The sequence below is a fragment of the Rutidosis leptorrhynchoides genome, chromosome 4 (assembly GCF_046630445.1).
Source record: "Rutidosis leptorrhynchoides isolate AG116_Rl617_1_P2 chromosome 4, CSIRO_AGI_Rlap_v1, whole genome shotgun sequence".
Classification (NCBI taxonomy): Eukaryota; Viridiplantae; Streptophyta; class Magnoliopsida; order Asterales; family Asteraceae; genus Rutidosis; species Rutidosis leptorrhynchoides.
The window spans coordinates 267,730,497-267,757,721 of NC_092336.1; the positions used below are offsets into that span (position 1 = coordinate 267,730,497).

The 27,225-nt window shown below is 32.0% G+C and overlaps 1 long non-coding RNA gene across 1 annotated transcript in view; it reads left to right on the forward strand.

The window, feature by feature from the left end:
- Nucleotides 1-10,816: 10,816 nt before the first annotated feature.
- LOC139843528 (uncharacterized) overlaps nt 10,817-27,225 on the forward strand; it is a 36,732-nt gene continuing 20,323 nt past the window's right edge. Inside the window, exons 1-2 of the long non-coding RNA XR_011757613.1 lie at nt 10,817-12,384; nt 12,811-12,884. This is a non-coding gene — a long non-coding RNA (uncharacterized lncRNA). The remainder of the gene's footprint in view (nt 12,385-12,810; nt 12,885-27,225) is intronic.

Sequence of the window (27,225 nt, forward strand, 5' to 3'; positions counted from 1 at the left end):
TGATTTCCTAAATCGCCCAAGAACCAAATCTTATTACGAAGATTTTCTTTAAATCGCATGAATTTCGGAAATCAATCATAACTACGTCATCAGTTAAAATGATTCTACATTTACTCATTTCACTCTCTTGCGATAGCTTCACTTATACTCCTCGTATAATCAAATTGCTTTATCTATATTACTCATTGATGATGAAACTCTATTTTCAACTCATATTCGCCATGAAAACATTTTTATAGTTAGCCATGACGACCTCGATCAAATTTCAGGACGAAATTTCTTTAACGGGTAGGTACTGTGATGACCCGGAAATTTTCGATCAAATTTAAACTTTAATCTTTATATGTTTCCGACACGATAAGCAAAATCTGTAATATTGAGTCTCGAAAGTTTTGAAATATATATTCATGTAATCAATTACCCTTTGACTATGCTCAACGATTCACGAATATTTATGTGTATACTGATATGTATATATAATATATACTTATTAATTGAAAACATTAACAAAGTATTAGATATAAAATACTTTACATAAAAGTATTTGTTTCAATATGTTTATCGATAGAATTAAAAGATAATATCATATGATTAAATTATCAGATACATTGAATTATGATTACGAGTCTCTGTTATGAGGTCCACGTTGATTTGAGAAATCATTTCTTTTTAGCAGTATTCGGAATATTTGGTAATGTGATTTACAAGTAAGAACAAAAGTTTCATTAACGAGAATTAGACAAAAGTTAGTGGAGATTCATGCTTAACTTTCAATGCATGCTTTACAATGATTGTCTCGTGTCTTTTGGTAAGATAATGATTAGTTTTCATAATATTGAAAATGTTTTACGATATAGATAAAACCTTTTTAAAGGATGATTTGGAATATAATTAATTTTGGAAAACCAAATTTATAAGTACTCGATTTAGTTTCAAGCGTACAAAAACATTTTCAGTTTAAAAAGAACTTTATTATTAAAACGTATATAACTTTGATAAATATCTAGAACCACTTTTGACAACTCATTACTTAACCAGTATGATAAAGATAACGATATTTATATTTTATTTTATTAAATATATATATAACGATTTAAATTAATACGTGTATTATACGTATATAGTTTTATACTTTTACTATACTATAACTTTACCTTTACTTTACTTTTACTTTACTTTAACTTTAATAATTCATACTTTAATAATTCACTTTAATAATTCATACTTTAATAATTCACTTTAATAATTCATACTTTAATAATTCACTTTAATAATTTATACTTTAATAATTCATACTTTAATAATTCAATTTAATAATTCATACTTTAATAATTCACTTTAATAATTCACTTTAATAATTCATACTTTAATAATTCACTTTAATAATTCAAAAATATATTATAAATAGAATTCAATAGGTTTCATTATTTCATAGAAACTTGAAAATATATTTCTCTAAGCTCTCTCAATCGAATTACATATATATATTTACTTAGTATTATTTCAAGATATTATTAGTATACATAAAATACTACGACGGAGTTATATTCAGACGATTTCAAAATAAGTTTTCAAACGGGATAGAGCTAAGGAAATTATGGGTTATAGCTATGGAGGTTATGGGTATTGTTCGAGGGTATTGCTCGTCAGGTCAACCTAACGTTTATCATTTTCGTTGCGTCTACGTACTTTCCTGCAATATTGAATCACAATATTGATACGTTCGTGAATCCGAGACAAACCCTGCACTTGTTCAGTGCCATCATATACATAATTGCTACGAAATACAGTATTGTGAGTTTCATTTGCTCCCTTTTTAATTGCTTTTGCAATATATATTTTTGGGCTGAGAATACATGCGCTGTTTTATAAATGTTTTACGAAATAGGCACAAGTACTAAAACAAATTCTACGTGGGTTTAAACCAAAAATATACCCTTAGCTTGGTAACATTAAACTACTTGCTATGTACGGTAGGCGCGAATCCTAAAGATAGATCTATTGGGCATGACAAACCCCATCCTGACTATGGGATGCTTTAGTACTTCGAAGTTATATTAAACACACCTGGTCTGGTGTACTTCAGAGGGTAAAACATGAACGTTAAGGCTTGTTACCAGGTGCCTACAACTTATACAATACTTTTATACACTTGCAAGTGTACGGATATTTATGGAAACTGAAATCTTGTGGTCTATTACTATTACGGAAATGATTGATTATGATAAACTAATGAACTCACCAACCTTTTGGTTGACACTTTAAAGCATGTTTATTCTCAGGTTTTAAAGAAATCTTCCGCTGTGCATTAGCTCATTTTAAGGATATTACTTGGAGTCATTCATGACATACTTTGAAAGACGTTGCATTCGAGTCGTTGAGTTCATCAAGATTAATATTAAGTCAATTATAGTTGGATGTAATATGAAATGGCATGCATGCCGTCAATTTTTGATGTAAAGAAAGTTTGTCTTTTAAAACGAATGCAATGTTTGTAAAACGTATCATATAGAGGTCAAATACCTCGCGATGTAATCAACTATTGTGAATCGTTTATAATATATATGAACGGGTCCTTTCATCAATCAACCCAAAATATTTCAAAAATTCGTCATGAGTTAAATTAGGTTATGGAACCGAAATTACTTTACCGAAAAGAGGGGCGCATATTTTTGATAATATTTGATTGATTAAAGTGGGATAAAAAGCCAAAAAGATTTTTAATTTTATTTTTACCATGTTTTTAAAATTAATATATAAATCTTAAATTAATATTGTAAACTTTGTAAAAACAATATATTTAAAATTGTAAATATTTGAAAAATTAATATAAGTTTGGTGTGAATTTATAATATGAATTTTTAAATTAAGTTTGGTGTGAATTTTTAATTTTTAAAATATGAATTTTTAATTTTATGCATTTCAAATTTTAAGTTTAGTGTGAATTTTTAATATTAATTTTGAATTTTATGTATTTTTAATTTAAGTTGGTGTGAATTTAAAAACAAAAATTTACTTTATTTCGCTAAGTTAAAAATATGATTTTTAAAATTCGTCGTAAGTTGAAGACTAGGTCATTGAACCGAAATTACTTTACCCAAGGGAGGGACGAGAATTTTTATTATCATTATTTTTAATCTTATTGAATTAAAGTATGCCAAAAACATTATAAAAAAAAACCCAAAAATCTTAGCTTTTAAAACAATCGCTACAAAAAGACAAATTTTAAAATTTTGTCGAAGGACGGACTAGGACATCGATCCGAAATGACCTCATCCTAAATAACAAGGGAAACAAAATTTTAAAATTAATTACTTAATTGTTTTAATTAGTATAAGATGTTAAAAAAAAAAAATACAAACTCCGCGACTTGCGGAGTTTGAAGGGTCAAACACCGTGACTCGCGGAGGGACCAAAACCCAGAAAAAAATAAAAACGTAATCAGCTCATTCCACACACCACAACACAAAAATAAACTGCGAAAATAACCCCAAAAAACCCGAAAAATACACACCAAATTCGCAATTTTTGACCGTTAATCATCAAATCTTTTACTAAAATCATGTTAAGAAGGATGCTATCAAGGAATTACTCAAGAAAAATAGTAAATTTCTACACCTAAACACCATTTAATCCGAAAATTGGTGTATTTGAGCAATTTTATACCCAATTTGATTTTGATACTTTTTAGTGTAATTATGCTTAAATTGTTTATGTATTATGCTTGTATAACCTAGATTGATACTATTTAACATGATTAGATGCCTTAAACTTCAAATTTTGAGTAATCTAGGGTTTGTGTTCTTGAGCAAATTTGGGGCTTTTTGATATAAACAGGTTATGGCCGATTTTTGTCATGAATTGTTGCTAAATTAAGTAGTGTAACATGTTTAGGTAGTTAAATGATCCAAACTTTGAGCCTAAGCATGATTTTGAGAATTAAAGTGGACTTTTTCAAGTCTAAAATTCATGAACTTGATTTTTGAGAGATAATGCCATTTGAAACTTGTTTAATTGCTAGTAATGATTATTTTGACATGTTATTTAAGTTGAATGCTTATGAACTTGGTGAACATTTTCGTATATGCTTATTTGAAAAAGTGTAGATTTGATAAAAATGTGAAAATGAGCTTAAGTTTGATATAAATTAAACATGTCATTGTAATTATTTTGATTTATGATTTTGCTGACACTAATGCATATTTGGATGCACAAAAATTGTGTTTGATATGTTTTGCAGACTGAAAGGGGTGAATCTTCATCCCAAGCTCGCAATGCTCCTGCTGAGAATGCGGAACAACAGGAGGTGGATAACTACTACAAACAAGATATACCTCATCCAGTCATGACATTTTCTGATATGCACTTGGAAGATTTGCACCCGAACCTGAGATTTGACAGATTTTGGATAGATTATCTAAAATACCAAAGGGGTTTGCATACTCTTCATTCTAAAGCTGTTGAAGTACCTAGGGTCATAGAATGGGGACCATTAGAAGCTGTAGAATTGGCCGGGCCAATTAGGGAATTACTTGCACAGAGGTATGGTAATTCTACTTTTAACGATTGGGTACGGTTATTCAACATGCGTAGACCTGTATATAAAGTATGGTGTGAAGAATTGTTGTGTAGTATAGAATTAAATGATCGGGTAGCAAGTTTAACCGATCGATCTTTTATTAGATTTTTGTTAGGAGGTTCGATGCGCCACATGTCTTTACTAGACATGGATCAGGCTTTACGTATATATACGCCTGAGGAGTTAGCATCTGCCGATTATAGAGGGTTGATACTAAATGGTAGAAAGATAGACGAAAATTTTGATACGCATGGTGTATGGAGTCAAATGACTAGCCATCACCGATTTAAAGGGGGAAATTACTCTTATTTGGATATAGATAGAGCAGAGTTAAGAGTAATTCATAAGTTTTTAGCTAATTCGATTACACAAAGAGGTAAGAATAAGGAAAAGGTAAATGAACAGGATTTGTTTTACCATATGTGTATTCGAGACCCACAAAGCACTGTAAGTATACCTTATTGTGTGGGTTATTATTTATCAGCTATGGTTAGGGGGATGAGACCGCATAGCATAATAGGAGGTGGTATATTTATTACTTTGATTGCTGAATATCTCGGTGTGGATATAAGTCAGGGGGGATTATTAGTCGAAGAACCAGAACCCCACGATACAATAGGTTTAAATGTATATCATGGTGCGAAGGTTTTGAAGAGGCGAAATAACGCCGCAGTACAATACCATGGTAGACATCCACAGGTTGAGAGAAACCAACAGCAAGGTAATGTAGGAGGGGGAAATGAAATGGCAGAAATGCAAAGGTTTATAGCTTCACAAGAGTATGAAAATGCTAGACATAGAGCATTTGAAGATTGGAAAGTTCATCAAAACCAAATCATAGCTTATTGCCAACATATAGGTAGAAACTATATTCCTACTCCATCGCCCATATTCCCTCCCTGGTCTATAGAGATTCAACCACAGTATCCTACGTATAACCCAGCCGAAGCATTTTATAGTACATATGGTTATGCATGGAACCCCTTCTGGTATCAGTATCATCCCTAGTCTACTTAGTTTTTTATTTATTTTATTATTTGTAAAGTTAATACATTTAATACTTATGTTGGATTTGTAATAGTTTTATAATTTTCTAAATTTTATTATTAGATTTTAATAATTTTTGAATGTGGGGAAATATACCAAACTTCAAAAATATGTATATATGTTTGCAGTTTATCTTATGTACACAACAGGGTAAAACAACGCATTTTCAAAGACTGGCATTAAGTTCAGCAAAAGCAACTAATTTTGACGACAAGATGTAAAATATATGTGAAATAACAACAAGACGGAATGAACAAATGATATGCACCATTTATCATTCAGCAAGCAAACACAAATATGTTTGGAAACTTTGGTAAAATTTAATCATTTTCACACAAATCACCCTCAATAATTTAAATTGTTACTGATTTCTTACAAATGAGGGCATTGCAAGATCTTAAGTGTGGGAAGGGGTTAAATTCTTTCGGATTTTTAAAATTTTTATCTTAAACACTTGGTTACCATTAGAAATACTAGTAAAGTAGTAGTTGTATTAGAATCTAGTGCTCTATGATAATAAAGAACAGCCCTAGTCTTATATACTGACTACCCAATTCTAGTAAAATTTTTAAAAATTTTCAACTAAATGAACTCAAAATCATGTTTATACATATTTATGAACGATAAAACTAGGTGTTAACACAGAAATTATTGTTACCTCGGAAAGGACATAAATTGAGAAACAAACCAAAATGTTGAAATTCATTTAAAATGGAATAGAGGACAATAAAAAGGAAAATAAAAGCCAAGTGTGGGAAAATTCTCCAAGTTATTCAAAACATATGTCACATATTTTTGTACAAATAACTGAAAATACTTTTGCTTTGGACTAAACTAAAAAGTTTTACCTGATTTACTGTAAGAAAGATGGATCTACACGATGAATCAATTCCATCATTAAAAGGAAGTAAAGTCTTCCGAAAAAGAAACGCGCTTCTTGATTTAGGTCAAGAAGTTGTCGTCCAGACCAGCTGTAGGTTGACGAAAAATCTAGAAAAGTCATCACTAAAATCAACAGGAAATCCACGGACCTCAGCATTAAACAGGGTCGCCAAGTGGTCAGATTTATCCTAACCATGAGAAGGATTTATCTCGTACAATGGGGGGCACCGTGCAAATTAGCTGGATAAGATTAATGAATCAGATCCCCAGAAAGGATAATCTCCTTAAAAGATCAAAAATCAGCTTTTAAGCCTGATATTACTCAGTCCTTGAGATTGACCTTAAAGATTGAGAATTACAAACTCATGGAATTCGATGATATCTAAACTCGAGCTTGAACGAGAAAATATTTTGATAAAAAATAAAACCGATTTGTTTTTTGAAAACCCATTTTCAATGCGTTCATTACCATTGAACGTAAAATCCTAGGAATTCACCTGGAATTCATTAGGTCACCTGAACCAAATCGGGTGTCAACCGTAAGAACGGTGGTTGCATAGCATGGTCAAAGACAGGACCTTGTGCCAGACCAGAAAATTATAAGGGTGAGCTTTACTATTGCTCCTACCAAGGATAGTAATTGCGTCCGACACGTTATAGACCATAATTAAAAGCATGTCAGGGGACATTGTCTTTACAGTTGATTGTTCAACGCTTTCCTTTACAACCGGACGGTAGTTTACCGAAAGGTAATATACGGAGCAAGTATACTGGACGTGTTGCTTTCCTAATACAAGGTTAGCAAGTGGGTGACACAAAACCGCAAGTTTTGAGCTAAAATTTTCAAATCTGAAACCCACCAAACCCACAAAAATAATTTGCAAACACCGGTGAAGGGTTATTCCGGAAAACTTATCTAGGGTAAAAACTAGATTTAATTTTCAAAAGATCAAATGTTTTCATAAAGATACAATTTCCTTAATGGATCTAAATTTTTATAGTCATGTGGGACTGTAAACCATATCGTTACTACCATTGTTTATACCGCCGTATAGAAATCATTGATGTACAAAGTGTGAAGAATAAAGAAGTGATTCTAGTATTTCAAGACTATATTGCTTGAGGACAAGCAACGCTCAAGTGTGGGAATATTTGATAATGCTAAAAACGAACATATATTTCATAGCATTATTCCCCAAGAAAGACAAGCTTTTAGTTGCAATTGTTCTATTTAAAAGTGATATTCGTTTAAATATTAAAAGGTGAAGACAAAAGACAGATTCGACGAATTGAAGACGCAAACGACCAAAAAGCTCAAAAGTACAAAATACAATCAAAGAGGTTCCAATTATTGATAAGAAACGTTTTGAAATTACAAGAGTACAAGATTCAAAACGCAAAGTACAAGATATAAAATAGTACGCAAGGACGTTCGAAAATCCGGAACCGGGACCAGAGTCAACTCTCAACGCTCGACGCAACGGACTAAAAATTACAAGTTAACTATGTATATAAATATAATATAATATATAATTAATTATATTAATTATATATATATTATATTTATAAAATAAATCGTCGGCAAACAAAGAGCCAAATGTGGGTGAGCTGTAAAAACGATCTCCGCGACTCGCGGAGTTTGAAGAAGAAAAGGGCCGCGAGTCGCGGAGCCCCAAATGTTGAAACTGCCTATAAAGCTCGCGCATTCTGATCGTAAAAATATATATTCAATATATCAATCTCTCTATCTATATACGTAATATTTATATTTATAATTTATATTTTAATTTTAATTTTAATTTTAATCCTAATAATAAGGGTATGTTAGCGAATGTTGTAAGGGTGTAAGTCGAAATTCTGTCCGTGTAACGCTACGCTATTTTTAATCATTGTAAGTTATGTTCAACCTTTTTAATTTAATGTCTCGTAGCTAAGTTATTATTATGCTTATTTAATCCGAAGTAATCATGATGTTGGGCTAATTACTAAAATTGGGTAATTGGGCTTTGTACCATAATTGGGGTTTGGACAAAAGAACGACACTTGTGGAAATTAGACTATGGGCTATTAATGAGCTCTATATTTGTTTAACTAAATGATAGTTTGTTAATTTTAATATAAAGATTTACAATTGGACGTCCCTATAAATAACTATATACACTCGATCGGACACGATGGGTGGGGTATTTATATATACGAATAATCGTTCATTTAACCGGACACTGGAATGGATTAATAGCCACTAGAATAATTAAAACAGGGGTGAAATTATGTACAAGGACACTAGGTATAATTGATAACAAAGTATTAAAACCTTTGGTTACACTCAGTCGACATCCTGGTGTAATTATTAAACAAAGTATTAAAATCTTGTTACAGTTTAAGTCCCCAATTAGTTGGAATATTTAACTTCGGGTATAAGGATAATTTGACGAGGACACTCACACTTTATATTTATGACTGATGGACTGTTATGGATAAAAACCAGACAGACATATTAAATAATCCAGGACAAAGGACAATTAACCCATGGGCATAAAACTAAAATCAACACGTCAAACATCATGATTACGGAAGTTTAAATAAGCATAATTCTTTTATTTCATATTTAATTCCCTTTATTTTATATTTAATTGCACTTCTAATTATAGCACTTTTATTTATTGTTATTGTATTTAATTGCACTTTTAATTATCGTACTTTTTAATTATCGCAAGTTTATTTTATCGCACTTTTATTTATCGCAATTTCATTATCGTTATTTACTTTACGCTTTAAATTAAGTCTTTTATTTATTTAATATTTTTACATTTTGTTTTAACTGCAACTAAAGTTTTAAAATCGACAAACCGGTCATTAAACGGTAAAAACCCCCTTTATAATAATAATATTACTTATATATATATTTGTATTTTTATAAAAGTAAACTAATATAGCGTTAAGCTTTGTTTAAAGATTTTCCCTGTGGAACGAACCGGACTTACTAAAAACTACACTACTGTACGATTAGGTACACTGCCTATAAGTGTTGTAGCAAGGTTTAAGTATATCCATTCTATAAATAAATAAATATCTTGTGTAAAATTGTATCGTATTTAATAGTATTTCCTTGTAAAATTTAATAGTATTTTATACCCTTTAGCTTTGACATCAAATATCAATGGGAAAGGGGAGGCTTACTTATTATTTCACTTAGCGAATTTCAATATTTTTTTATATAGACGATAGATAGATAGACAGTGATATAAAGTGATATATTGATAGAAAGATTGAGATGGCATGTTTTCTTTCAACTTGTGATTTATTTGGTTTATATATGTATAATAAATATACACTAAGTACATGCTTATCACCATTACTTTATCCCAATCGATCATGCATTCCAAAAACACACAACTACATCTTATTTTTTTTACATGTGGTTCAATCACTACCTAACCCCTCCATTTATTCCATATATATATATATATATTTTTTGGACCGATCCTTTTTTTTTTAATTTACTGCATCTTATTTAGGACTGAGAGAACGTAACAGAGCACGATGTACCAGTCCGTGAAAAACGGGGATATAAGAATTACTACTTGGGGACAGCTACTTTATCGAAAAATATCTATAGGTTTTTTATTATTTCATTTTATTTATTTTTATTTTTTATTTTTACTAATAAGACTCAACTTTATCTATATATGGATACATGCACTTAGGCAAAATTCTATCACAAAACTATCTTTTCTTTTCCTTGGTGCAATTGCCCAACCAAAACCAAAAACACCACCTTTAATATTCTTGTTTGCTACTACTAATTTAAACTCCACATCATCACCTTTATAATATTTTAAGATTTCAAGATTACAAAAACTCTTGATGGGTTTTCTTTTCACACGATTATATAATATCTTAAGATTATGAGATATTGTACATGTAAAATATTGATTTTTATATATCAAGTAAAATATATCAAAATAATTAAATAGTTATCACATGTAGAATAAATAATACTCCAATAATGTAAGCATGTAAATCCACTAACGAAAAACCAAAGGCTATACGTTAATAATGAATATGAATGGACATAATAATTTACCATTAAATGTGATCTTTTAACAATTTAAAAATACATAAAATACATCAACTTGTGGCTGAAATTTTGTTTTAAAATGAAATGTCACTTGATCTTAGCAGACATATATGACCATTATAAGGGAAATGATTTGTAATATTTAAAGATTTATCAGAACCAATGTACTGTCAATTCTCTTGAGATAATTCATTTTTCCACCATTATAAACAAGGCATTAAAACACTACCGTTCAGAAGGATCGTTAAATAAAACAATACAAAAAAACCCAACATCATTTCTATGAGAGCACGATCGATCACCACTTTATTGTAATCTCATCACCATATTATATTTTGATAATCATAATCATAGTATACACGTTAAATCATTTAGAGAGACCAACAATTTAGGATGGAAAAACGTGAATCATATCCGATCAAGCTTTGATTCAACTCGATTTTATTGATAAAGGTAACACGCTGAAACCCACACTCCCACCACAACCGTCTATAATCACCACCATGGTTCATTTTTTTTTTCTATTGCAACTAAGAACAAACACACCCATTCATCAAAACAGTTTCATTTTGTTCAATCACTATCATCAACAAACGTATACACACAAGAATTACTTATTATTTTGAACTAGATACCAAAACCCACCACCGGTTACCATCACCTTCAAACACCATTAAACCCACGACCACCTTTGGACACCCACTTCACAACTATAAACCACCACCATCTTCTATAACGTCGACTTGGATCACCACAGCCTAACCACGACAACCACCTTCTAACCACCACTATCGAGCTAGACACAACACCCACCATTTTTCTCAACCTTCCACCACCTTTCCTATTTTATATTTGTTCACGTGGTTATTATTGCTACTACTGTTACGATACCTGCTATTTTATTTTTCTATCCAAACAGCCAAAAATCGAACACAGCTGCTATTGTTATAAAACCTGCACTATGATAGATGATGAAGATGATGAATAGTAATTAAGGAATGAACGAACTGTTTGTTTCCTTCACAATTGCAGCCGCCATTAATCATTTCCGTTTCTTTTAAACTGTGAACGAAGGGAATCAATTAGATGTCAAATTGCAGGGTCCTTGTGGGTATAATTTTGTCGACTGGTATCTTGTGTTTCTATTTTCTTTTCTAAACCCGTCACCCAACAGAACCCACAAAAGAAATCCCACATTTTTACTTGGGCTTAGTTAATTGTTGGACTTGATTTAAGTATTGGGCCTTAATTGTTCTTGGGTCGTATTTCTGTAACCCAACTCAGGTTTTATGTTGGGCTTCTAAGTTAGATATTAAACGGTAATGAAGATGGGAAGATTTTGAAGAAGACAATTATATTTTTTTTCTTTTTCTCATTGCAGTTCACATTAATAGAAATACAAATGAAATTATGGTTGGGCTGCCCTATTCTGTTGGGCCAAATTATATAATTGGGCCGTAAATGAATTAAAGGGATGGGATTTTGATGTTGGCCCAATACAAAATACGGGTTATATAGATTAAGTTAGGAATAAAATCAAAAAAAGTTGAGATAGTTTAATGGTTTGGGAGGAAATGGTTAATCGAGAGATCTTGGGTTCGAACCTTGCTGGTGGCATTTCTTTAGAAGAAGAAGTAGAAATAGGAAGAACGAGCTACACATATATTTAGGTGACATTATTTCAGGAAAACTAAAATGGAGTAGTGGTTAAGGATGTTATCGGGTTAGCGAGACGTCGCGGGTTCAAACCTGGACTTGGGCATTCTTGTTATTTTTAAGGGCTACTTTTTGTGAGGTAGTTTTCTTATCATTATTATTATTATTATTATTATTATTATTATTATTATTATTATTATTATTATTATTATTATTATTATTATTATTATTATTATTATTATTATTATTATCATTATCATTATCATTATCATTATACTTATTAATATAAATATTAGTATTATTATTAAATGTAAAATCATTATTTTTATAGTTATTATTATTAGTAGTATTGTTATCATTATAATCAAAAATTACTTTTATTACTATTATTGATATTAGGTTACCAAATAAACATTTTGTATATAAAAATATACTTTTAGTAATATTACATATAAGTATGTATTAATCATATACACAAATATATATATAATATATAAAGTAAGTTATAATATGTGAAATTGTTCAATTACGATTATATGTATTAATATACATATAAATGATATAGGTTCGTGAATCCGAGGCCAACCCTGCATTGTTCAGTTCCGTCGTATGCATATTTTTACTACAAAATATCGTATCGTGAGTTCATTTGCTCCCTTTTACTCTTTACGTTTTTGGGCTGAGAATACATGCAAATGCTTTATTAATTGCTTTACAATATTTATATGCGTGAGTTCATTTGCTCCCTTTTACTCTTTACGTTTTTGGGACTGAGAATACATGCGCTGTTTTTACAACTGCTTTATTAAATGCTTTTGAAATATATTTTGAACTGCGAATACATGAAATGCTTTTATAAATGTTTGACGAGATAGACACAAGCAAAACATTTCTCGAATGAATTATTATGCAGACAGAAGTTCTGCGGATTATTATTAAATTATGTGGACATGATAATTGCCACCATTGAATTATGTGGACATGATAATTGCCACAAATTGATATGAATGTTATGTATCGAGAGAATGATTTTATACACAGGTTATGTGTATGTTATTTTTGTGCATGAGATATGTGTACGGTTACTAAGATTTAAGAAAGATGATTTCGTACACTAGAAATGGTGTATTGTATTTAAATGATATCGCATGTACATTACATATGGGTATAGGATTCGGGCCCATTTGTACCATGCAGGATTTTAAATTTTGTGGTCTATCAAAATGATGAATTTTATTATTTTATGATAAACCTACGAACTCACCAACCTTTTGGTTGACACTTTTAAGCATGTTTATTCTCAGGTACGAAAGAAACCTTCCGCTGTGCATTTGCTCATTTTAGAGATATTACATGGAGTCGTTCAGGGCATATAGAGGTCCGTTCATCGCAATGGTACCAGATGTTATTGTATTCGTCTAAGAGAATTTGGACGGGGTATGACATCCGGACCTCAAATCAATCTTTGAATAAACACTTGACCCTTGAAGTTGGTCGAATAGATCATCAATACGTGGCAACGGATAACGGTTCTTGATAGTAAGCTTGTTAAGTTCACGGTAATCAATGCACATCCTTAACGTACCATCCTTCTTTTTAACAAATAGAATAGAAGCTCCCCATGGGGACGAGCTTGGACGAATGAAACCTTTATCCAATAGTTCTTGGAGCTGGTTGGAAAGTTCCTTCATTTTAGAAGGTGCTAAATGGTATGGTGCTTTAGCAATAGGAGCAGCACCGGGAGCTAAATCAATTTGAAATTTAACTTGTTGAGGAGGTGGAAGACCAGGAAGATCTTTGGGAAACACATCGGGAAAGTCTTTAACCACTGGTACATCTTCAATACACTTCTCTTTCGATTTGATCATCTTAACGTGAGCTATAATAGCTGGATAACCTTTCTTAAGGTATTTGCGAGTTTTAATACAGGAGATGATGTTGAGATTGGAACCACTCTTTTCACCTTGGATGATGAGAGTCTCTCCATTTCCCAATGGAACATGAACTGTTTTATTGTAACACATGATATAAATAAAACACTTTATTTTATTAAGGAACTAGGCATTAAATAACCTTAATACACGATTCGGAATTAGAAATAGTTTTAAGGCATAGCCTTTACATAGATGGAAAAATAGGAAAGATAACTAAAGATTATTAAGATTGAAATAATCTTCATATCTCTTCTTTTCGTCCTCAAACTGCTTCATCACTTTTTCCATGTTATTCTTCACAAGTTTCTCTAACCTTTCAGTTTGAGAGTTGAGAGACTCTTTGATAAACTTATCATATCGCTCGTTCTTCCCTTTTTGCTTTTCGTAGAGATATTCGAGATTGTCATAAAGGTTGGTAACATGACTGTTAACGGCATTGATGTCGTATTCCCTTAAGGCAAGTTGTTTGTCGACTCGGCTTCTCTCCATTTTCATTCGGAAGTTAACATCCTCCTGGAGATGAGCAAGTGATTGCTTTCCCCAACGAGTGTTGCGTTCTTCCTCGTACTTTAGGAGCCTTAATTCTTTTCTTAGTTCAACATTTTCCTCCACCAACTTCTTAATTTCGCGGTCCTTCTCATCCATACGGACCTCCACTCTCACCATGTGGCGAAGCAAACCCTCATACTTAGCAGCATCATTATAAGAAGGAGTCCGGGCTCTCTTCCTTGATGGACCGGCTTCTTCATGACGTTTTCCTTTATCTTCGATTCTCGGAGTTGGATAATATTGAGGAGACCTTTGTGAATTTCACAGATTATTTGGACTATAGTTTGGTGAAGCAGGACTGTAAGAAGGACTTCGAACAGGTCTTGATGTTTCAGAGTGTCCAACACCTACTTCGGTAATAGGGTTGTGAGTTGCCTTGTTAGGCTTGTTAACGCTTGAGCTTGACATCCTATCATTAGGAAAAAGACTTTGATTAGAATCTTTTAGTCAAGTTTAGGAAAGCATAAATGTTAAGATTATAGGACAACCCTAAGTGCTTTAAAGTCTAAGGCAGGAAAGGTTATAGTTTCCTAGATTACTAAGGCACCCTAACTAACATATAAGGCACGCATAAAAATGCAATCTTGGTTCTCTATAACAGTCTGGTTATGCTCTGATACCAATCTATCACACCCCCAGTTAGGGCCTGGGCGAAATGTAACTTAATATCAAAATATACCAACATATTATAATAACAAGAACAATACTAAATGAGAAAGTTAAACTTTATGGAGTACGCAGCGGAAAATGAAATGTCATTACAAAGGAGTAAAGTAAATGTTTAAATGCAATAGTAATAAATGCGATAATCTCTTGATCCTATGTCCAAGTAGCATCACATAAGCAGTAGATAAGTAAGCTTGAATCAAACAACACCTGAGACAAAACATGCTAAAGTGTCAACCAAAAGGTTGAGTGAAGTTCATAGGTTTAACAAAAGTTTGACCGTTGTTTTAGACCACAAGATTTAGTTTGTAAAGTTGATCTCCCTGATAATGCTAAAAACGAACATATATTTCATAGCATTATTCCTCAAGAAAGACAAGCTTTTAGTTGCAATTGTTCTATTTACAAGTGATATTCGTTTAAATAATAAAAGGTGAAGACAAAAGACAGATTCGACGAATTGAAGACGCAAACGACCAAAAAGCTCAAAAGTACAAAAGACAATCAAAAAGGTTCCAATTATTGATAAGAAACGTCTCGAAATCACAAGAGTACAAGATTCAAAACGCAAAGTACAAGATATTAAATTGTACGCGAGGACGTTCGAAAATCCGGAACCGGGACCAGAGTCAACTCTTAACGCTCGACGCAACGGACTAAAAATTACAAGTTAACTATATATATAAATATAATATAATATATAATTAATTATATTAATTATATATATATTATATTTATATATATAAAACCGTCGGCAGAGAAACTCCAAGGGTGTGAGCTGTAATTTCTATCTCCGCGACTCGCGGAGTTTGAAGGGCATTTTGCCGCGAGTCGCGGAGCCCCAATTTTCAACTCTGGCTATAAAGCCAACCGAATTCTGATCAAATTTCATATCTTTTTTCTCTTCCTCTTCATAGGTAAATATAATTATATTTATAATTTATATTTTAATTTTAATTCTAATAATAAGGGTATGTTAGCGAATGTTGTAAGGGTGTAAGTCGAAATTCTGTCCGTGTAACGCTACGCTATTTTTAATCATTGTAAGTTATGTTCAACCTTTTTACATTAATGTCTCGTAGCTAAGTTATTATTATGCTTATTTAAAACGAAGTAATCATGATGTTGGGCTAATTACTAAAATTGGGTAATTGGGCTTTGTACCATAATTGGGGTTTGGACAAAAGAACGACACTTGTGGAAACTAGACTATGGGCTATTAATGGGCTTTATATTTGTTTAACTAAATGAAAGTTTGTTAATGTTAATATAAAGATTTACAATTGGGCGTCCCTATAAATTACCATATACACTCGATCGGACACGATGGGCGGGGTATTTATATGTACGAATAATCGTTCATTTAACCGGACACGGGAATGGATTAATAGCCACTAGAATAATTAAAACAGGGGTGAAATTACATTCAAGGGTAATTGGTGTAATTGTTAACAAAGTAGTAAAACCTTGGTTTACACGCAGTCGATAACCTGGTGTATTCATTAAACAAAGTATTAAAACCTTGTTACAATTCGAATCCCCAATTAGTTGGAATATTTAACTTCGGGTATAATAATAATTTGTCAAGGACACTTGCAATTTATATTTATGACTGATGGACTGTTATGGACAAAAATCAGACGGACATATTGAATAATCCAGGACAAAGGACAATTAACCCAAGGGCATAAAACTAAAATCAACACGTCAAACATCATGATTACGGAAGTTTAAATAAGCATAATTCTTTTATTTCATATTTAATTTCCTTTATTTTATATTTAATTGCACTTCTAATTATCGCACTTTTATTTATTGTTATTTTATTTAATCGCACTTTTAATTATCGTACTTTTAATTATCGCAATTTAATTTTATCGCATTTTTATTATTCGCAATTTCATTATCGTTATTTACTTTACGCTTTAATTTAAAGTCTTGTATTTATTTTATATTTTACATTAGGTTTTAACTGCGACTAAAGTTTTAAAATCGACAAGCCGGTCATTAAACGGTAAAAACCCCCCTTTATAATAATAATATTACCTATATATATATTTGTATTTTTATAAAAATAAACTAATATAGCGTTGAGCTTTGTTTAAAGATTTCCCTGTGGAACGAACCGGACTTACTAAAAACTACACTACTGTACGATTAGGTACACTGCCTATAAGTGTTGTAGCAAGGTTTAAGTATATCCATTCTATAAATAAATAAATATCTTGTGTAAAATTGTATCGTATTTAATAGTATTTCCTAGTAAAATTTAATAGTATTTTATACCCCTCTGCTTTGACATCAAGTATTTTTGGCGCCGCTGCCGGGGAACGATCTTAAAAGCCGGAAGCGCAACGCTAATATAAAAAGAAAAAAAGAAAAAAAAAAGATTTTTAGTTACTTTTATTAAAAATTCGCTTTTGTAAAAATACGTTTTAATTATTCAAAAAAAAAAAACAAAAATATTAGTATTTTTAAGATTTTGTTAAATATTCAAGTTTTATAAAGTTTCTTTATTTCTATTTTAGTTTATAAAAATATAAGTTTTATTTTAAAATCTTTTATTTATTTAAAAAAAACAGAAAACAGAAAATAAAAAAATAAAAAAAAAAGAAAACGCGTAAAAAGTGAAACCTGTCAACTGAATTCTGGATCCCCGCGACTCGCGGGGTTTTCCTCATTAATCACCGCAACTCGCGGAGACCCTCTGACAGGCGACAAGGAAGCCCTAATCGAGCATTAATTACGGGATATTATTATTTATAATTATTATTTAACCTAATTATTATTATTATTATTTTTAGTTTTAGTTTTATTTTTACTTTTTATTTATTTATGTATTTAGTATTAATTAAGTTTTTATTAAATTGTAAAATTAATAGTATTATAAAATAAATAATATAAAAATAATATTTTTATAAAAATTGTACTTTTTACAACTTTTTGTATATTTTTATATTTTGTCCCTTTTTAATCGTTGTAGCGTAATATTTGTATTTTTTAGCTCATATTTAATTTTAAACTTAGTTTTTGCTATAGTTATTTTTACTCCTAGATTTTTAGGCTTTGCCGTAGAATTCCTTAAGTGTTTTTTTTTCTTTAGACTAAGATTTAGGTGCTTTAGAATTTTGCGACGCCTTTTTAAGTTTTAGTTTCTTTTTAAGTTATTTCCATTTGGGATTTAGTTTTTCCTGTAAGCTTTAATATTTTTAGACCTTTTACTATGTACCAATTATCATTACAATTAGTAATTTCAATTTGCGATTATAATTTTAAGTTAGTTGTAGTAATAAGGTTAGGTTAGTAAAAGTATTTTTAAGTTTTTATAAGTTTCTTTTATTTTTCCGTCACCTTTTATTTTTTTCAACCATTTTTCTTTTTCAACCTTTTTCGACGAACTCTTTTTCTCTCTTATTTCTCGCTATTCTAATTTTTAGGACTTAGAATTTTTTCTACTTCTTATCTAAATTTCTTAAAATTACGAAAATTTATTTTAAGTGGTTAAATTAATAGACATCAAAATTTTCTGGTTCGTAGTAATAGTTGGATTTGTACGTGGACCGGGTTATTGGAGCCAAACAGTCCTCAATTATATTGAGACCAAACGAATCCTGCCCCTCTGCTGCATCTTTTGGCTATTCGAAACGTGGGCAAAATCAGAAAAGTCTATTGATTGGATAACTTATTATAATTTTTCTTTCCTTTTAAAAACTAATAGGATATTCAGTGAATGCACCGAGCAAGACGTTCATCACCTTTTGTACGTTCACCACCTGTAACTCGATCAAGACATCGTTTAACAAATATAACCGCCGTTGATTTTTCTTTAGAATCGTCATCCAGTCGACCAAGTACTTCAGTTCAAATTTCCGATAATCCATTTTTTGAACCCAACCTCACAATTGAGAATCCAGAAAATATTCAGGAACGGTTCGTAGATCCTGAACCACTAAACTTTCCTCCGGAACCACCAATCATTCAAACAGAGATTGTTGAGGAACGAACCATTAAATCTGAAGCATCTAGTGATACCGATTCAACAAATTCAATTATGGAGAATCTGGAACCTTTAAGTATGGAAGACCGAATGAGAGCTAAACGCACTGGCCAAGGTCACGCAATTACTCATCCAGACATTAATGCGCCAGATTATGAAATCAAAGGACAAATTCTACACATGGTGACTAATCAATGCCAATTTAGTGGTGCGCCGAAGGAAGATCCAAATGAACATCTACGTACCTTTAATAGGATCTGCACACTATTTAAAATCCGAGAAGTGGAGGATGAACAGATATATCTCATGTTATTTCCCTGGACTTTAAAGGGAGAAGCCAAAGATTGGTTGGAATCGTTACCTGAAGGAGCGATCGATACATGGGATGTTTTAATTGACAAATTTCTTAAACAATTCTTTCCTGCATCTAAAGCCGTAAGACTTCAAGCAGAAATTGTTACGTTCACACAAAAGCCAAATGAAACTCTATATGAGGCGTGGACTAGATATGGAAAGTTATTAAGAGGATGTCCGCAACATGGTTTAGACACCTGTCAAATAGTACAAATATTCTACCGAGGATGCGACATCACTACAAGGAAAGACATAGATATAGCAGCTGGTGGTTCGATTATGAAGAAAACCGAAACTGATGCTTATAAAATTATTGACAACACTGCTTCCCACTCACATGAGTGGCACCAAGAAAAAGATATCATTAGATCATCTAAAGCAGCTAGAGCTGATTCTAGCCATGACTTAGATTCCATTTCCGCAAAGATAGATGCTTTCGAGAGACGAATGGAAAAGATGACTAAAGATATTCATGCTATACGAATTAGTTGTGAGCAGTGTGGAGGACCACATTTGACAAAAGATTGTCTCAGTATTGAATTAACAATGGAACAAAGAGAGAATATTTCATACATAAACCAAAGGCCTGGAAATAATTATCAGAATAATTATCAACCGCCAAGACCGATTTACAATCAAAACCAGAATTATAACCGAAATATTCCATACAACACCCAACAAGGTCCTAGCAATCAACAAGTATCCAATAATACTTATAATCAGCAAAGACCGAATTTTCAGAACAAACCACCACAACAAACCGATGATAAAAAGCCGAATTTAGAAGATATGATGACGAAGCTAGTTGAAACTCAAACGCAGTTTTTCACATCTCAAAAACAAACAAATGAACAAAATGCTCAAGCATTTAGAAATCAACAAGCTTCTATTCAAAATCTGGAACAAGAAGTAAGTAACCTAGCAAGGTTAATAGGTGAAAGAAAACCGGGAAGTTTACCAAGCAATACAAATGCTAACCCCCGGAATGAAACAGCTAAAGCTATTACCACAAGAAGTGGTACAACACTTAAACCACCTGAAATACCTGTAACTTCTGATGAAACTATTCCTACTCCACAAGAACCACAACCTGATCAAGATAAGGAAAAAGAACCGGTAGTTGAGAAGGATAATGAAAATAACACAGTTAAGGATAAACCTTATGTTAAACCATACCAACCACCACTTCCTTACCCGAGTAAAATGAAGAAAGAAAAACTTGAAGCCGAGCAATCCAAATTCTTGGATATGTTTAAACAGATAAATGTAAATCTTCCTTTCATTGATGTGATTTCAGGAATGCCAAGATATGCTAAATTCTTGAAAGATCTGATCACAAATAGAAAGAAAATGGAAGAACTCTCGGCTGTCACTATGAATGCAAATTGTTCAGCAGTGCTGTCGAATAAGATACCAGAAAAACTATCTGATCCAGGAAGTTTCACAATTCCATGTTTTCTGGGTAGTCTTAGTTCAATAGAAGCATTGGCAGACTTAGGTGCTAGTATAAATCTAATGCCGTATTCACTATACGCTAAACTAGACCTTGGAGAATTGAAACCAACCAGAATAAGCATACAACTAGCCGATAGATCAATAAAATATCCTAGAGGGATAATGGAGAACATGCTAGTTAAAGTTGGTACTTTAGTATTTCCAGTAGATTTTGTTGTTTTAGACATGGAAGAAGATTCTCAAGTTCCTCTCATATTAGGAAGACCATTCTTAAACACGGCTAAAGCAATGATAGACGTGTTCGGTAAGAAACTGACCCTAAGTATAGAGGATGAGAGTGTTACCTTTTCAGTTGATAGAGCAATGCAACAACCACAATCTGCAGATGATACATGTTATTATATTCAAACTATAGATGCACATGCAGAATTATTAGAAGAATTTCCAGAATTACAAGGAACAGGAGAATGTTCTTTAGGAGAAGGTAATGAACCAATTGATGAAGCTGAAATGTTAGCTACACTTATAGCTAATGGATATGAACCAACAACAGAAGAAATTCAAATGCTAAAAGAAGAAGACAGATATCGATATAAATCATCGATAGAAGAACCTCCGAAATTAGAGTTAAAGCCACTTCCAAACCATTTGGAATACGCTTATTTACATGGTGAATCTGAATTACCTGTAATAATATCGTCTTCTCTTACTGAAAATGAGAAATCACAACTCATTTCTGTGTTGAAAGCTCATAAACCAGCCATTGCATGGAAGATTCATGATATTAAAGGAATAAGTCCTTCGTATTGCACACATAAAATCCTTATGGAAGAAGGTCATAAAACGTATGTGCAACGCCAACGAAGACTAAATCCTAATATGCAAGATGTAGTTAAGAAAGAGATTATTAAACTGCTAGATGCAGGTTTAATATATCCAATCTCTGATAGTCCATGGGTAAGCCCAGTTCAATGCGTACCTAAGAAGGGTGGCATGACTGTCATCACAAATGAGAAAAATGAGCTTATTCCTACTAGGACTGTAACAGGATGGCATGTATGTATTGATTATAGAAAATTAAATGACGCCACCAGAAAAGATCACTTTCCCTTACCTTTCATAGATCAAATGTTGGAAAGATTAGCCGGAAATAGTTACTATTGTTTTCTAGATGGATTTTCCGGATATTTTCAAATTCCAATAGCACCCGAGGACCAAGAGAAAACCACATTCACGTGCCCTTATGGTACTTTTACTTACAAACGCATGCCATTTGGACTTTGTAACGCCCCTGCAACCTTTCAAAGGTGTATGATGGCGATTTTTCACGACATGATAGAAGAATGCATGGAAGTATTCATGGATGACTTTTCAGTCTTCGGTGATACATTTAAATCATGTCTAGTTAATCTGGAACGAATGCTAATTAGATGCGAAAAATCAAATCTAGTACTTAATTGGGAGAAATGCCATTTCATGGTTAAAGAAGGCATCGTTCTTGGACATAAAATTTCAAAAGAAGGAATCGAAGTGGATAGAGCTAAAGTAGATGTAATTGCTAAACTTCCACATCCCACCAATGTTAGAGGAGTTAGGAGTTTTCTAGGGCATGCCGGTTTTTACCGACGTTTCATAAAAGATTTTTCTAAAATTGCCACTCCTATGAATAAACTCCTAGAAAAGGATGCGCCATTCATCTTTTCAGATGAGTGTATCAAATCTTTTAATATTCTTAAAGGGAAACTCACTAATGCACCGATCATGATAACACCAAATTGGAATCTACCATTTGAACTAATGTGCGATGCAAGTGATTTTGCAATGGGAGCCGTTTTAGGACAAAGGATTGAAAAACGATTTCAACCTATATATTATGCTAGCAAGACATTACAAGGAGCACAAACGAACTATACAACTACTGAAAAAGAACTCCTTGCTATTGTCTTTGCTTTTGACAAATTTCGATCATATCTCGTTCTAGCAAAAACGGTGGTCTATACCGACCATTCTGCTCTTAGATACCTATTTTCAAAACAAGATGCTAAACCAAGATTAATCCGTTGGATCTTACTCTTACAAGAGTTTGATATTGAAATCCGAGATAAAAGAGGAGCAGAAAATCTCGCCGCTGATCATCTTTCTCGTCTTGAAAATCCCGAATTAGAAGTTCTGAATGAATCGGCCATACAAGACAACTTTCCTGATGAATATCTATTGAAGATAGATTATAAAGAAATCCCATGGTTTGCAGACTATGCAAACTACTTAGTTTGTGGATTCCTTGAAAAAGGATTATCGTACCAAAGACGAAAGAAATTCTTCAGTGATATAAAACACTATTTCTGGGAAGATCCACATCTGTTTAAAAGTTGTCCCGATGGAATAATACGCCGATGTGTATTTGGAGATGAAGCTAGTAAAATTTTAAACCATTGTCACACAGGACCAACAGGAGGGCATTATGGGCCTCAACTAACAGCAAGAAAAGTTTATGAAGCTGGATTCTATTGGCCTACAATTTACAAAGACGCACACCTTCTTTGCAAATCCTGTGATGCATGTCAAAGGGCCGGAAAAATAAGTCAACGTGATGAAATGCCACAAAATGTCATCCAAGTATGTGAAGTATTTGACATTTGGGGTATTGACTTTATGGGTCCATTTCCAAAATCTCATAATAATCTATATATACTCGTAGCCATTGATTATGTATCTAAATGGGCGGAAGCACAAGCTCTCCCAACTAACGATGCACGAGTTGTAGTCAACTTTTTAAAACGTCTTTTTGCAAGGTTTGGAACACCGAAAGCTTTAATAAGTGATCGGGGTACTCATTTCTGTAATAATCAACTTGAGAAAGTTCTTAAAAGATATGGAGTAACTCATAAAATCTCCACCGCATATCATCCACAAACAAGTGGACAAGTTGAAAATACCAACCGAGCTTTAAAACGTATTCTAGAGAAAACCGTAGGATCAAATCCGAAGGAATGGTCCATTAAATTGGAGGATGCACTCTGGGCTTTTAGAACAGCCTACAAAACTCCAATTGGAACCACACCTTTTAGACTTGTTTATGGAAAAGCATGTCATCTTCCAGTAGAAATTGAACACAAAGCATTTTGGGCTTTGAAGACATGTAATCTTGATTTACATGAAGCTGGACGTCTACGATTAAGTCAACTAAACGAATTAGAAGAATTAAGACATGAAGCATACGAAAATTCGTTAATCTATAAAGAAAGAACGAAGAAATGGCATGATAAAAGAATCAGAAGTTCAAAAGAATTTAAAGAAGGAGACAGAGTTCTTCTTTTCAATTCACGATTCAAGCTATTTCCTGGAAAATTGAAATCAAGATGGTCTGGACCATTCATAGTCAAAAGAGTTTTCCCATACGGAACGATAGAATTAATAAATTCAAATGGGATTGAATTTAAAGTTAATGGTCACAGAGTTAAACATTACATACATGGTCCGATGGAAGTCGACAACGAAGTTAATCACAATTTCGACACCACAGCTAACTAAGTGTGGGGAGAATCAAGTCTTTAAAGGATAATATGTATTTCTGTTAGAGCTAGATTGTCTGTTTTCGTGTAGTTCTCGAAAATGGAACACGTATGGTCTTTCCCTAGCAGACCCTAAAGAACTAGTCTTCTCCCCCCATTCTGAATTTTTATTTTTTTTAGGTTTTTACGAAATGAAGACTGCCTGTGAACTAAACCATGGTCTAATGCTACACGCTTTGATCACTAAAAGAAATAATGATATATTACCGAGCGAATTAGTATCAGTAATCAGAGAAAGAATGGACGGAGTTAGAAAAGGATCCAGATGCGAAGATAATAAGTTACAATTTGGTAAAGGAAAATCAAAATCCGCAGCGAAAAGAAGAGCACGACACCTAGAACGATGTCACAAATGCGGAAAATGGTCACATGGAGGTAAATGTTCAAATAATCAAACCTATTCAAATACCGAATTTGTTACTTTATGCAGAGACGGACCGTTCATATGTTTAGAAGAAAAGACAATGAATGCTCGAGGTTACGCCTATGCAGCCATGGAAAACCAATTAAACCGACTATCTTATGAATATAATAGATCATATAACTAAGAAATCTATTTCACAGGTATGTCTGTACAGTTTTTATTTTTATTTTTATTTTTAACCTTTTGATAATAAACGCTAATTTGTTCGCTAAAAAGTATTAAATTGGTATTAAATAAAATTAGGTTTGGCGACCGAAATTATTGATATCATTCAAAAATTTATTACATCACTGCGAAATTTAACGTTTATTCTTAAGGTATAAATATCTTTAATCAATCAACCCAAAATATTTCAAAAATTCGTCATGAGTTAAATTAGGTCTTGGAACCGAAATTACTTTACCGAAAAGAGGGGCGCATATTTTTGATAATATTTGATTGATTAAAGTGGGATAAAAAGACAAAAAGATTTTTAATTTTATTTTTACCATATTTAAAATTAATATTTAAATCTTAAATTAATATTGTAAACTTTGTAAAAACAATATTTTTAAAATTGTAAATATTTGAAAAATTAATATAAGTTTAGTGTGAATTTATAATATGAATTTTTAAATTAAGTTTGGTGTGAATTTTTAATTTTTAAAATATGAAATTTTAATTTTATGCATTTTAAATTTTGAGTTTGGTGTGAATTTTTAATTTTGAATTTTATATTTAAGTTGTGTGAATTTAAAAACAAAAATTTATTTTATCTCATTAAGTTAAAAATATGATTTTTAAAATTCGTCGTAAGTTGAAGACTAGGTCTTTGAACCGAAATTGCTTTACCCGAGGGAGGGACGAGAACTTTTATTATCATTATTTTTAATCTTACTGAATTAGAGTATGCCAAAAACATTGAAAAAACCCAAAAATCTTAGCTTTTAAAACAATCGCTACAAAAAGACAAATTTTAAAATTTTGTCGAGGGACGGACTAAGACATCGATCCGAAACGACCTCGTCCTAAATAACAAGGGAAACAAAATTTTAAAATTAATTTCTTAATTGTGTTATAAGTTAAAGATTATAAAAAAAAAAAAAAAAAAAAAAAAAAAGCAAACTCCGCGACTCGCGGAGTTTGAAGTGCAAACCTCCGCGACTCGCGGAGGGACCAAAACCCAGAAAAAAAAAATAAAATAGCTGAACGATCAGTCACTCCCCCACACACAAAACAGAATCATACAGCTCGAAAAAGAACTCGAAAAAACCCGAAAATCACCCCCAAAAATCCCAATTTTTAACCGTTAATCACCAAATTTTTTGCTAAAATCATGTTGAGAAGGATGATATCTAAGAACTACTCAAGAAAAACGGTAAATTTCTACACCTAAACACCATTTAATTCGAATTTTAGTGTTCTTGAGCTATTTTTTCCCCAATTTAATTTTGATGCTTTTTAGTGTAATTAGACTTAAATTGTTTATGTATTATGCTTGTATAACCTAGATTGATGCTGTTTAACATGATTAGAAGCCTTAAACTTCAAATTTTGAATAATCTAGGGTTTGTGTTCTTGAGCAATTTGGGGCTTTTTGATATAAACAGGTTATGGCCGATTTTTGTCATGAATTGTTGCTAAATTGAGTAGTGTAACATGTCTAGGTAGTTAAATGATCCAAACTTTGAGCCTAAACATGATTTTGAGAATTAAAGTGGACTTTTTCAAGTCCAAAATTCATGAACTTGATTTTTGAAAGATAATGCCATTTGAGACTTGTTTATTTGCTAGTAATGATTATTTTGACATGTTATTTGAGTTGAATGCTTATGAACTTGGCGAAAATTTTCGTATATGCTTATTTGAAAAAGTGTAGATTTGATAAAAATGTGAAAATAAGCTTAAGTTTGATATAAATTGATAATGTCATTGTAATTATTTTGATTGATGATTTTGCTGACACTAATGCATATTTGGATGCACAAAATTTGTGTTTGATGTGTTTTGCAGAATGAAAGGGGTGAATCTTCATCCCAAGCCCGCCATG